The following is a 14113-nucleotide window of genomic DNA, read 5'->3' as shown; positions in this document are numbered from 1 at the left end:
ATTACTTATAAATCAACCATTTGCTAAATACTATAATTGCAGGATGAATAGCTTTGTAACTGTGTTTCTGATAAATAACTCAGCTCAGTTTAACAAATCAGAGTTCAGGTGTAAGCAATAAATTGTATCCAAGGAACTGTGAATGCATGTGCAATCCAAGAGTAAACTCCACCCTAACTCCTGCAGGAAGCTTTGATTTTCTAGAGCCCATCCTTTCAACTTCCCTCTCCAACAGATTGCCTTAATGACAAATCTCTAACACCAGCTTTGAGGGCGTCTGTGAATTTCCTGTTTGCTTCCTGGTCTGTACTTTGCATTCGAACTGCACAGTCTCAAGCCTGAAAAACGATTGCTGCAGAAAGAACTAAGCCCAGCCCAGCTTTAGCTAACGATGCTGGGGTGCCACCCAGTGGTGATGTAATTTAATGAACACTAATTCCTATCTAAAAAGATTAAAAACAAAAAACAAAAATATAACAAAACAGAAATAGCGAAACTGTGTTGTGTAAAGAACAAAGATTCTCGACAATAATATTACTACATGCTAGCATGTTTCTTTAGTTGTAGTGAAAGACCCCCGAAGGGAGCCCCCCACTCCAGTCTCGGGAAAGACGCGCACCCAGTAGGACACGGAGACCGACTTGCTGTAACCACACGAGGAAGTTTTATTGTAAGCAAGATGAAACGAGAGCTCAGGCCAGCATGCTGGGGTCGAGACTCATACACCACACAGGGAGTAGAGGAGTTCGACCCTGACCTGACTTTTTACAGAGCTTTTAAAGGAAAAAACCACAAACCAGGGGGAGCAAGAGGGAGGGTGGAGGGGAATTCCAAAACCATAAACAGCCCATACAGTTAGGTCATATACTAGTCATGTGTAACACTAGGCAACACACCCAGGGCTTTGTGACATTGTGATTAGGGGTAGTGACATTTTACAGGGCCGTTGGGACATTGTGGCCGGAGGCTATGGGTCATTGTGGTTGTTCCAGGAAACTTTTCATGCAAGAATGTTCCGGGAACCATTGTACAGCAAGGGAGGGTGAAAAGTTCATGTTCTCACAGACCCTACTTCTTCTTTTTGGGTAGCTAGGCGGCTTATTATTAATTTTTATTTCTTCAGTAGATCTGGCAAAAACAATAGATAAGCCCCTAAAGTTTAAGAACAATTTGGTATCATCCAAAACACTTTGCTCTTTCCCTCCCACTCTGGTAAGCACCATTTCACCTGAATTATTACGATTGTTCCCTAACCCCTCAATTTCCACCCTTCCCGCTTTGGTCTACCCTCTACAGAAAAAAATACAATAACCTCCAAAAAAGAAAAGTAGATCTCTAAAGATCAAGGATGGAGATGAGATGGTTAGTCCTGGCAACATATTAAAATCCCACCTCAAAATAGAAATTTTAAATTTATCTCAAAATAAAATTCTTGATTGTTAGGTCACAAAACAGGCCCCCAAATGGACGTGCTGCTAACAATGTCCTAAGATGGCAGCAGCCTGAGTCCAACCCAGTGTGGTTTCTTATCAAATAAATAGAAACCTACATTCAGCATTCCTCAGAAGAATGATGCCCAGGCTCAAATATTACGCAAAAGCAGAGAGTGTTTTATTTTGCAGAATTCGGACATGGTGGGGCCTCCCATTCCGAGTTGGAAACCCTGAAGTGAGCTCAAAGGCCTGATTTAAAGCACATTAGGGGAATTACAGGGTGAGGTAGGTGACCTCTACTGTTGGCTTTATGTCTAGGGATGTTCCAGAGCCATTTCTGAGGAAGTCTAAAAACTGTTGTAAGGAACTCCGGAAACTGCTGCTGACCCATTATCCTTGCCTCAGGCCAGGTGGCAGGGCAGCTTCTGAGGCCTGGACTTGCCCAGTTCTTGGAAACAAAGATTTAGACCTAGTCTCCTGAACTGTCAATTTGAAGCCTGTCAGGTGGCTTCCACTTATGTTCACACTACAGTTGATTTATTTCACTACAGAGTGATAGAACTTAACTGTCTTACTAAACCTGCAGATTCATTTCTTCTTTCTGAGTGTATACAGGTGATGCTGCCTCCCTGCTCTCAGGGGCCTGGCAGCTGCCTCCATTATAATCTGCTGCTGTTACCAGGTGCCTCAGGCATGTGCTGCAGATAAAAAGTGGCCCCCGCCACCCCAGATCTCTCTGTGTCCTCTGTCTCTGCCCCCCCTACCCACCCTACCCCCTCTCTCATTTTCTCAAAAAGTGGTTAGAAATAAATTCCTAGTGTGGGGCCAGAGTGATGGCTCGGTGGAAAACTGCTTGTTGGTGAAGCTTGGCAACCTAATTTTGGTCCTGAAAGACCCCCAGAGTGGGGAGACCCTCACTCAAGTCTCGGGATGACGCAACCCCCCAAGAACTCACACAAGACCGTCCTTGCTGTAATTACATGAGGTTTATCGATAGTAACCAGTGCACTGGGGTCGAGACTCGTATCCCACGCAGGGGCAGTGGAGTTCGACCACGACCTGAATTTTCACAGAGCTTATAAAGGAAAAAACCACAAACCAGGGGGAGCAAGAGGGAGGGAGGAGGGAAATTCCAAAACCATAAACAGCCCATACAGTTAGATCATATACTAGTCATGTGTAACACTAGGCAAACACACCCAGGGCATTGTGACATTGTGATTAGGGGTAGTGACATTTTACAGGGACGTTGGAACATTGTGGCCGGAGGCTATGGGTCATTGTGGCTGTTCCAGGAAACTTTTCATGCAAGAATGTTCCGGGAACCATTGTACAGCAGGGGAGGGTGAAAAGTTCAAGCTCTTACAGACCCCACTTCTTCTTTTGGGGTAGTTAGGCGGCTTATTATTAATTTTTTAATTCTTCAGTCCCCAGAACTCATGCAGAACTAGGAAGAAATGAATCCACAGTATTGTTTTCCTAACACACACAATAATTTTTTTTTATTTAAAAATATGTTTTTGTCCTTAAAAAGGAATTCCCAGTGTTATAGTGCTGAAAACTAGTTGACCTTGAGATGTTGCAAGGTAAAGCATGTATTTTTATGGCCAGGCTAAACTTACAATCTCCTTGAGAGTAGAAGGAAGCTACACAGACTAAGAGCAGGAGGGCTTTTTTATTACAAGCAAGGAAGTCACTACAAAAGAGGACATTTGCATGGGAAAAGTACACATTGTGGGGTTATGGTTCCCCTAACATACCTTGAAACAATGGAAACAATTTATGGCATGTAAATCACAAGATTATAGAGAAATAAAGTAATTTTTAAAAAAAGTTGACCTTTAGCTGAGGATGTTTTGGGGGCTTTTGGGGATCCCACATGGAGTTTAATGGAAACAACTGTATAGTATAGGCCTGTTAGCCATGTAGACTCAACCCAACTCCTCTGCCACCTTAACTCCACAAAGTTGGCTCTCCCTGCTCTGCCCCTCCCCGGATCCAGCCTCCAGCTCTTTATTCACCAAAACCCACTCCTCCTTCCTGATACAAAAAGGCTTATTGGCATCATCAGAGAGGGTTCACAGTTTACCCACTCTGAACCAATCAGCAGCAGGATTATCCCCACCTTCCCCACCCCCATCTATCCCTTAGTGTTGTTTTTTGGCCAGATTGAGGGTTAAGTCACTTCCTCAAGGGCAGATTGCTTTTTAACATGATAATCTCAGAGAATTATGGATCAACCTATTTACATCTTTTTGGGCAGGTGAGGAGGAGACAAACATTTACATATAAAAGCAGGTCTTGTGGGCTCCTGGCACCACCAGCCCAGCAATTAACAATTGAGAATACAGAGACATACCTTCATAGCCAACTGTTACAATAAGTGTGGGGGTAGGTTACCCTAGCATCTCCTTTTTGTCCAAAAAATGGCTTTATCTCTAACGTCAGTAAACTATATACAATAAGAAATAGCCAGTGCTTTTAACAACTGAGCACTCCAGACCCTCAAATTTTTTTTTAAAGATTTATTCATTTATTATATATAAGTACACTGTAGCTGACTTCAGACACACCAGAAGAGGGCATCAGATCTCTTTACAGATGGTTGTGAGCCACCATGTGGTTGCTGGGAATTGAACTCAGGACCTCTGGAAGAGCAGTTGGGTCTCTTAACTGCTGAGCCATCTCTCCAGCCCTCAAATTTGTTTTTAAACTAAAAATAGGCAAGTCTTCAGTGACAGCCTGATGTTGAGACTTTTTCTCCCACTGCTTTTAAACCAAGTATCATTTATAACAATGTTTCTGTGTAAAGACTTCTCCAAGCCAGGCTTGGTAGTGCAGGTCTGCGATCCTAGCAGAATTGCTGCGGGTCCCGGACAGTCAAGGCTACAGGGATAACAGTGAAACACACACGAAAGATGCCCTCCAAATCTTGATATAGCATGTAATTTCATGATATAGCAGGATATATTCTAGTGTATTTGACTCATGAAGAGACATGTTTATTTGTAATTTAAATGATTGTTAGTAAGGGGTATTGTATGTTCCATGCTCTCCTCACCAAAACCCTGCAGAGCAGGGACCTCATCTCATTTCTAGACTAGGATACGGCCCATCGAAGCCAAGTAAGAAAATGTTCTTGGAGGTCTCAAAGACTCAGACAGCTGGGCCACTGTGCTCTGCTTTTCAACGGATTTTCTTTTATAACACAGACCTTTCTGACAGCTCATATGCACACTTTGAAAGTATGGAGATTCATGCAAAACTCTAGAAGGGAAGCTTTAAATCTTACACATTTTGTTCCTCCCACTGTATCCATCCTTAGCTGGGTCCCAACCTATTAACAAGTGGGCTAGTCATAAGTGTTTTTGAGAATACGTCATTTTAAGAGTGGAATTCCTGCTCCCTCCCCAGTATGGTCTCCTCTGTAGTCCGTACAGTGTGGCTTGAACCCACACTGTAGTAGGCCAGGCTCTTCTTAAACTTGAGCTGATCCTTTGTGTCAGTCTCCCAAGTCATTAGATTACAAGTATTTGCCACTGTGCCCAGCTCTGCATTTTCTTGTTTGAGCCAGGATCTCACTATGTAGTCCTAGTTGGCCTAGAACTTGCTATGTAGACTACACTAATAGAAATCTGCTTGTTTCTTCCTCCAAAGTAACAGGACTAAAGGCATGTGCCACCACTCCCAGTACAGTTCTGTGGTCTGAACATACCTCCGAAGAACATGCTTTAGAAATGGGAAAATCAGAGCCATGAATGTGATTTAATGAAAAGAGCTAAGAGATGTCACTTGCCTAGTGGTACCTTGTTAGCCTATAAATCGGAGAGGAAGAAAAGCAAGGAAACCTGTAAACACCTGGTCAGACAAAGTGTCTTACCTATTCTGGTCCCACTGAGGAGACCAGCAGCCCCACAGATCTGTCTTAAACTTTTGCTGCTGTCACTACAAATATGAGACCAGACTCTGCATGTTGTCAATTCTTCTTGAAGACAGTATTCCCTAGGGAAATCAAACCAATAGGGAGAGGTAAAGGGAGGGAGGGAGACAGGCTAGGTATATGACATGGGTGTATGACATATGGGTATATGACGTGGGTATCCACAAGTTCAAAGCCAGACTGATTTATTTAGAGAGTCCTAGGTTAGTCAGGGCTATATAGTAAGAAACTTCATGTCAAAATGAAAAAAAAGATATGGGCTGAAGAGATGTCTCAATGGTTAGGAGCCCGGGCTGCTCTTCCAGAGTATTTTTCTCCCCCAGAATTCACATGGCCGCTACCATCTGTAACTCCAGTTCCAGGACATCTGCTGCCCCCTTCTGACCTCTGTAAGCAATGCACAAAGGTGGTACGACATAGACGCAGTCAAAACACTCATACCCATAAAATAAAGATAAATAAAATATTTTGCTTTTCAAGGCAAGGTTTGTCTGTGTAGCCCTGGCTGTCCTGGAGCTGGCTTTGTAGACCAGGCTGTCCTGGAGCTCACATTGATTCACCTGCCTCCTGAGTGATGGGATTAAATCTGTGCATCACCATTCACCGCAAATAAACTCTTCCCAGAAAGGAGGAAAAGCCGGGCACACCACTAATCCCAGCACTGGGGAAGCAGAGGCAGGTAGATCTCAGTTAAAGGCCAGCTGGTTTAGGGGGCAAGTTCCAAGCCAGCCAGGGATACACAGAGAAACCCTGTCTCAAAAAACAACAACAACAAAAAATAACAACAACAACAAAAACAAAAACAAACAAACAAACAAAAAAAAACCAAAAAAGCAAATGAAGGCTAGAGAGATGGCTCAGCGGTTAAGAGCACTGACTGCTCTTCCAGAGGTCCTGAGTTCAAATCCCAGCAACCACATGGTGGCTTACAACCATCTGTAATGGGATCCGATGCCCTCTTCTGGTGTATCTGAAGACAGTACACTCACATACATTAAATAAAATCATTAAAAAACAAACAAAAACAAAGAGGAAGAAAAGAAGGGGCTAGAGAGATGGCTCTACAGTAAGAGTGCATACTGCCTCTGCAAGGGCTAGAGCTCTGTTCCCAGCACCCATGTTGGGTGGCTTACAGTCTACTCAAACTCCTGACACAAGCACATATGTGCGCTCTCTCTCTCTCTCTCTCTCTCTCTCTCTCTCTCTCTCCACACACACACACACACACACACACACGCAAGAGAAATATCCATTTGTCACCTTCCTCAGAAGCTCACATGACTTAAAAGGAAGAAGTCAGAGAATCTTAAGGTATAGTAGGGAAAATTAGTGATTGGTCGTTTAGCCCAGATGTCACTGACATTGCATTGTTAACTCACTCCATCTCCCGCCCTTTCCCTCTTTTCCTTAGCTCCTTAGCTCTAACTCTAGTTCTCTCTCTTTCTTGACAAGATCTCAACTCTTTTTTTTTTAAAGAGGGCATTGGATCCCATTACAGATGGTTGTAGCAATCATGTATTTGCTGGGATTTGAACTCAGGACCTCTGGAAGAGCAGTCAGAGCTCCTAACCACTGAGCCATCTCTCCAGCCTAAGGCTTTAAACTCAATATCACCCTCTTGCCTGCTAAGATTACAAGATCATAGATGTTGGTATTAGAAATTGTCTTCAGCGGGGACACCAGTTGGTCATTGTTGCCATGGCAACGACCATACATTCCCAGAAGACCTTTTGGCTCAAATTCAAAACCCCACCTAGGAGCAGTTCCGTCATATTCCAAATAAAAGGCGGACTTCTGCTCTTTTTCTCTTTTCTCTTTTTTTTCTCACCCCTTTCCCTTATCTTGTTCTCCCATTAAATCTCTCCACATGGAACTGTGTTGGTGTTGGTTTGGTGTGCTTTATCCGGACGGGTGCAGGTGGATATTTAACAACAACAATAGGTATGTGCTATCGTGTCCCAGCACTGGGAAGCAGAGGCAGGTAGATCTCAGTGCTAGAGATTACACCCAAGGCCTATAGGCATCAGGAAAGGGCCCTACCAACTAAGACACAACCCTAGCACTTACCTACCTTCCTCCTTTCAATATCTCCTTCTCTCTCTTCCTTTTTGAAATAAGGTCTCTCTCTCTCTCCCACTTCTCTCTCCCTCTGTCAGTCTGTCTGTCTTAGTTACTCTTCTATTGCTGTGAGAAGATGACATGACCAAGGCAACTTATAAAGAGAAACATTTACTTGGGAGCTTGTTTACAGTTTTAGAGGATTAATTAGTCCATGGTTATCATGGTGGGGAGCAACAGGCATGGCATTAGGGCAATGGCTAAGAGCTTTATGTCCTGATCCACAGGCAGCAGGCAGAAAGACACACATTGGGCTTGGCAAGGGCTTTTGACATACCTCCTCCAACAAGGCCACACCTCCTAATCGTCCCAAACTTCAAACGCTTCCTCTAACTGAGGACAAGGCATTCAAACAATTCTCATTCAAAATACCATAGTCTTAAAACTCACAACAATCCTGCCTCGGTCCGTCCCCTAAATACTGGAATGCAAGCCTGTGACACTACTTAACCTTAAAGTTTCTTTTCCATTCTAAAGAAAGCAGAGAGATACACACCACTCTCCTCTTCTGCTTCCTCTTCTGAATGAGTTCCTATACAAATCGAAGTAGAAGCTGGTTATAAAGGACAGCACATACATTTTCAGATGATTCCAGGTATGGGAATCTCTTTCAGTATTTCTAAATGTTTTAATAAAGTCCACAGGAACTGGTTTTTTGTTGTTAATATGTTTTAGGGATTTGGGGAGGGTTTTTTTGGTTTTTTTGTTTGTTTGTTTGTTTTTTGTTTGGTTTTTTTTGTTGTTTTTTGTTGTTTTTTTTTTAGTATAACACACACACAAAAAAAAAGAATATCTAATTCTGTCTTTCTACATAAATGAAAAGTGTTATTAGTCACAATGTCCTAATAACACCAAACAACAGCAGATCTATATACTTGATCAGATGTCAGGGGAATGAGAGGATTATCCGTCACCCTTATAGATGAGGTGCGTTCCAGCTGCCTGTTTTCTGTAGTTTGTTCACCAACGTGAATAAAGTGGACCGTTATGAAAGAATAGTATTTGATGGCCAGGACCTCTTTGGGGCATTTCTAAGTAGAATACACAGAGATACAAGAATGGGGGGCATAATACAGGGAAGTTACTCTTTCCAGCTCAGAAGGAGTTGAGGAAGCCCATATATTCATTCAAGAAGCCCATGGGGTCCTCTAGCTGTGGGTAGTGGCTAATGTGGTCATCCAGAATCGACACTGTGGACCGCGGCAGCATTTTCCTGTACAGCTCCAAAAACTCTGGATACAGATTTGTAGGATCCAATGGCCCATAGATAAAACGAATGGGGTGGTCACAGAAGCAAGTGCTCCCACCCAGCGTCTTCTAAATTTCTTCCTCTGATTGATGTACTGTAAAAGACTGTCAATGACCAGGTTCCCGTCGCTGTCGCGAATCCCGGCCCACATGTCCCACAACTCACTCTCAATGGGTCGAGTATATGGTCCAAAGACTGGAGTGAGACTTCAAGAGAACACAAAGAAGTTCAGGAGCCTGGTGAGGACGGGTGAAAGCACACCTCTATCTTTGAGGAACTTTTGGAGAAGGAGAGGAAGATGGGAAAGACACCTCTCAGCCAGATCGATTCTGCTTGTCCTGTACAGCAGCTCCTGAGCAACAATATCTCCATAGTCGTGAGACAATAGGATGATTCTGCGGTTCTGGAGCCCCAGGTGCCGCAGAAGGGACATACCGCCGCAGGACTGCAGATCACAGGGCGCGCCGAGGCGCCCACAGAGGTACAGGGGGTGGGGGATGGCCTCGGCGCAGCCCATAGTCCGCGCAGGGCGGCCTGCGGCAGCCGCAACAAAAACAGCAAGCTGCAACTCCGGTTGGCCAGGTGAGGCTGCCGCAGAGGAAGGCTGCTGCGCCTGTGAAGATGCACCGGGATGTGCTGGTGGCTGAAGCCCAGGTGTGGGCATCAATTATACAAATTATAGTCTCCAACCTCTATTTCTGGTGAACATGGCTGGCTTACCTTTCCACTTTTCCGCAGACATTACTGTGACATGGAGTAGCTTGAGCATGTTGACTAGAAAGTTTTCCTTTCACCCTTACAACACTCCACGATCTGTAGACTTAATTATTAGAGGCCATTAGATGCTGACAGCTACTGTTATTTTGTCTTTTTTCCCCCCAGAGCTGAGGATGGAACCCAGGTCCTAGCAAGTGCTCTACCACTGAGCTAGATCCTCAACCCCGCTGACAGTTACTGAACTTCTATTTTTATTTAGCTCCCCTGAATTCACACCTACCATGACTCTCAGTTAAAATTCCTAACAGAATCCAAGAATCTAAGCTTGGGGGTTGGAGCGATGGCTCGGTGGTTAAGAGCACCGACTGCTCTTCCAGAGGTCCTGAGCTCAATTCCCAGCAACCACATGGTGGCTCACAACCATCTGTAATGGGATCCGATGCCTTCTTCCGGTGTGTTTGGAGACAGCGACAGAGCACACATATACATAAAATAAATTTTTCAAAAAAGAATCTAAGCTTGGCAATGGAAGCCCTGAATCTGTTGGCCTCACTGTCTCCGTTTCATTCCATCTCCCGTTACTTGGCCCCCAGAAAGCTCCACTCCAGCCAGGCTGAGCTCTTTATACGATCCACAATGAACCTATGAATTCTTGTCTTGTACTGTGTGAGGGAGCTTCTGCTTTCTTATTACTGAGTTTAAATCAAGTAATGGGGTAGGCATGCTTTGGAACAAGTGTCAACTTTACTGAGAATTGTTACTGCTCGAATTAGTTATCCAACCTGTCCTTGATTTCCTGGACTCAAACAACCATCTGTGCGGTAGTGTTGGACCCTCCTGGGCTCCCTCAATGTTTGCCCCTGCTGAGCCTTGCTGATGTTTGTGGAAGCTTTTGTTCTTAACAAAGGAACATCTTGGCCTTTTCTGTTTGAAGATGGGCATGTAGAGTCAGTTCCTGTTTTTGTTTTTCCATTCTGCTTCCTGGGTTTTTCCACTCAGTGGACTTGGTGTATATATACTGTGAACCTGTATTACAGGAGGCGATCTTAAGATGCTGGGACTCTAACTAGACTGGCAGGGATCGTTAATAAAGCCATTGCAATGCTCACGATAGCCAGGAGAGGGGGATGTTTATTCATTTCTGTAATTCACGCACTGTTTTTGTGACTCCAGGCAGGCCTTTTAAAGAGTGTTTATTTTCACCACAGACCCGTGGCAGAGTGACCTCAGCCTCTGCCGCTGCAACAGTTCCCCGTGAGATGGGCTGTGTTCAGCAGGTGGACATGTGTCCTCCCTGATGTCACCAACCTAGATCCTAGCAGAACAGTAGTTTTATCATGTGCTTCTTGTCCATAGCCACACAAACAAACACCCAACAAAGTCCCACAGTACAAAATGAAGGGTCTTGGTGTGGAATAGCTTTGAGATGGGACGATTAACTTTGTAGTTTGGCTCCTGTCACAAAAACACCTTTCCTCAAACTCTAATGCCGAGAAGAGCAGCTCAGTCAGTCTTCACTGTGGTTGTCTGCATTGTCAGGATCTGTGCAGAGGTAGTGAAGACGTTTTCCAACATTGAATCAGTTGTGATCTCAGATTGATCCAGATTTGCATCCAATTTTACAACTCACAGGCTGTCTGAGAATGTTTTGGGCTCTTACAGGCCTCTTGTTCCTTACCTGTAAAACAGCTGAAAGATAGTGCTTACCCTTTATAGAAGTTAGAGGAACGGAACAAAGTGATGTATAAGACAATGCCATCTTGACTTTAAGGTCATTTGCCAGAGCCCAATTTTTTTTTTTTTTTCTCAGCAAGCCACAGGTCTCACTAGAAGTCCACCCACAGGGCTGAAGATTATTAATAACATGTGCACTAGATAAAGCTCAAAGGAGGAGCTGAGAAATTGTCTTATACTTCTGGGTCTTTAAACTTAAAAATCCAGACTTAGTAAAGAGAGACTTTTATCTAAAAGTAACATTGAAAGGGCCAGGAAGCCCCAGCAGTACAAGAGGGGCGCTGTTTCAACAAGCGGATATGGAAAGGGTGTGTGCTGATCTGAGAATGACCCTGAGGCCAGCTGTCCTCTAGGGGACACTTGTTGACTCAGACCCAGTGTGGGTCAAGGTTCAGGGGCCTGGGAAGAAAACGGGTTGACCAAAGTTTGGCTAACAAGCACTTTGCTCCTGCTGATCAGTGGAACAAGCAACTCAGCTAATCATTTATCATTTATCAAGCAAACTGCGGAGCCCTGCGTCTGTCCTTGTCCTAGGCAAACAAAGAGAAGCATCTGAAAGATGTACTAAAGTCCTACAGGAAGGGTGGGTCTTTGAAGTCAGCTGTTTTCCAGAAAATGGATTTCGGAGGATTTTTTTTTTTTAACCTGTTTTCCAGAGTAACAGGGATTAGATAAAATTGAACATCGACAGTACCAAATTTTATATTTCCTGTTTCACATGTTGTATTTCAGATAAAGGATGGAATGCAGGTATTCACTGGACCTAGAGACTCCTGGATCTTTGCAGAGAGGGACGAGTCTGTGAAGGGCCCATTCATGCTTCCCTGGCAAACTTGTCCTGTTTGGGACAAACTCGCTTGGTGGCATTTCTCACAGTGTTCCTTTTGATGCAAAATTAGATCAATGGTAAAGAAAGCTAGTGTTTTGTTGTTGGAGGTGGGTTTTTATTTGTTTTCTTTTTGTTTTGTTCGTTTTGTTGTTCTTGAGACAAGGTCTTATCTATGTCCTGCTGTCCTCAAACTTACCATACCAAGGGTGACCTTGAATTTACAATCCGGCATCCATTCTCCCCAGTGCTATAGGAATGCACTAACACAAGCGGTTTACAAAGTGCTGGAAATAAACCCAAGGCCTTGTGTTTGCTAGGAAAGCCCTCATCCAGTTGGGTCTTAACCCCTGCCCCAAACAACTTACAGTGAGCAACATCAGCACAAATGCTGACACCTCCGTTTAGCTGAAACAAACTCTGGAAGAGCAGCAAGTCCTCTAACCACTGAGCCATCCTCCAACTTCCAAACTTAAATTTTTAAAAGGCCAATGAACCAAACAAGGTCCTTGATTTTATTTTATATTTTGTATAGTGCTGGGAATTGAATCCCAGGGTCCTTGATTTATTAGGCAGGTGTCATGTTTAGTGTTCTATTGTTGTGAAGAGATAGCATGACCACAGAAACTCTTACAAAAGAAAGCATTTAATTAGGGTTGGCTTACAGTTTCAGAGGATTAGTTCTTTATTTTCATAACGAAGGCAAGGCAGTGTGCAAGCAGACATGGTGCTGGAGAGGTAGTTGAGAGTTCTACATCCAGCAAGAAAAGGGGTGGGGGGAGGACTTAAAGCCCACCCCCCAGTGATACATGTCTTTCAACAAGGCCATATCTTCTAATTTCTTCCAAATACTGCCACACCCTGATAACCACACATTCAAATAAATTATCCTATGGGAGCCATTCTCATTTAAACCACCACAGCAAGAGATCTATCACTAATCTATAACATTAGCCTCTGATCGTTGAGTTCAAATAAGCTAAAATGGAGGATAGACATAAAAGAGATCAGACAAGAGTTAAGATGTGTAGATATACCACAACAGACACTGTGCGTGTCTGGAAATTTCTATTACAAAAAGCAAGAAAGTTTCCTTTCCTCTAGTGGCAGCCATCAGGTGAGCCAAGATGGGTGCATACAAATACATCCAGGAACTGTGGAGGAAGTGATGCGCTTCCTTCTAAGGGTCCGCTGCTGGCAGTATCGCCAGCTCTCTGCGCTGCACAGGGCTCCCCGCCCCACCCGGCCTGATAAGGCGCGAAGGCTGGGATACAAGGCTAAGCAAGGTTATGTCATTTACAGGATCCGTGTCCGCCGCGGTGGTCGCAAGCGCCCAGTTCCTAAGGGTGCAACCTACCGCAAGCCTGTCCACCACGGTGTTAACCAGCTGAAGTTTGCCCGAAGCCTTCAGTCTGTTGCTGAGGAGAGAGCTGGGCGCCATTGTGGAGCTTTGAGAGTCCTGAATTCCTACTGGGTTGGTGAAGATTCCACATATAAATTTTTTGAGGTTATCCTCATTGATCCATTCCATAAAGCTATCAGAAGAAATCCCGACACCCAATGGATCACCAAACCAGTCCACAAGCACAGGGAGATGCGTGGGCTGACTTCTGCTGGCCGCAAGAGCCGTGGCCTTGGAAAGGGCCACAAGTTCCACCACACCATTGGTGGGTCTCGCCGTGCAGCCTGGAGAAGGCGCAACACTCTTCAGCTCCACCGTTACCGCTAATCCACGTAATATTTGTAAAATTCATATCCAATAAACAACTTAGGACAGTCAAAAAAAAAGCAAGAAAGTGTTCAAAATTTTGTGAGGGTTTGGGGTATGAGGATGGTGCACAAAACAGACACACAAGATAAAAGATTGCAATCTGTTTCTTATTTCAGTTACTTTGGAGTAGTTTTACTTAGAAAAAAATTATCAAACTCTACATTTAAAGATGAATATAAAAGTAGTGTATATGTAACCATAACCTCATTTATTAGATTCTGGAATTCGTAAATGCTTCCAACCATAGCAAGAAGAGTAAATAATTCCCCCTAATTTGGTCGCAACACAAGTGCTGTCACTTTAATTGCTACTCTGTAGCTACGGC

The 14113-nt window shown here is 44.0% G+C and overlaps 2 pseudogenes across 1 annotated transcript; one reads left to right on the top strand and one right to left on the bottom strand.

Moving 5' to 3' along the window:
• Positions 1-8586: 8586 nt before the first annotated feature.
• On the bottom strand, positions 8587-9404 carry LOC116903699 (annotated as a pseudogene).
• A 3726-nt stretch (positions 9405-13130) lies between these two features.
• Positions 13131-13799, top strand: LOC116904514 (annotated as a pseudogene). Its single transcript, XR_004388340.1, has one exon. The product of XR_004388340.1 is annotated as a 60S ribosomal protein L15-like (transcript).
• Positions 13800-14113: the final 314 nt, after the last annotated feature.

This window comes from Rattus rattus, chromosome 6 (assembly GCF_011064425.1).
Source record: "Rattus rattus isolate New Zealand chromosome 6, Rrattus_CSIRO_v1, whole genome shotgun sequence".
Taxonomy (NCBI): Eukaryota; Metazoa; Chordata; class Mammalia; order Rodentia; family Muridae; genus Rattus; species Rattus rattus.
Note: the sequence above shows the minus strand (reverse complement) of the source record. Positions and strands in the feature narration are given on the sequence as shown.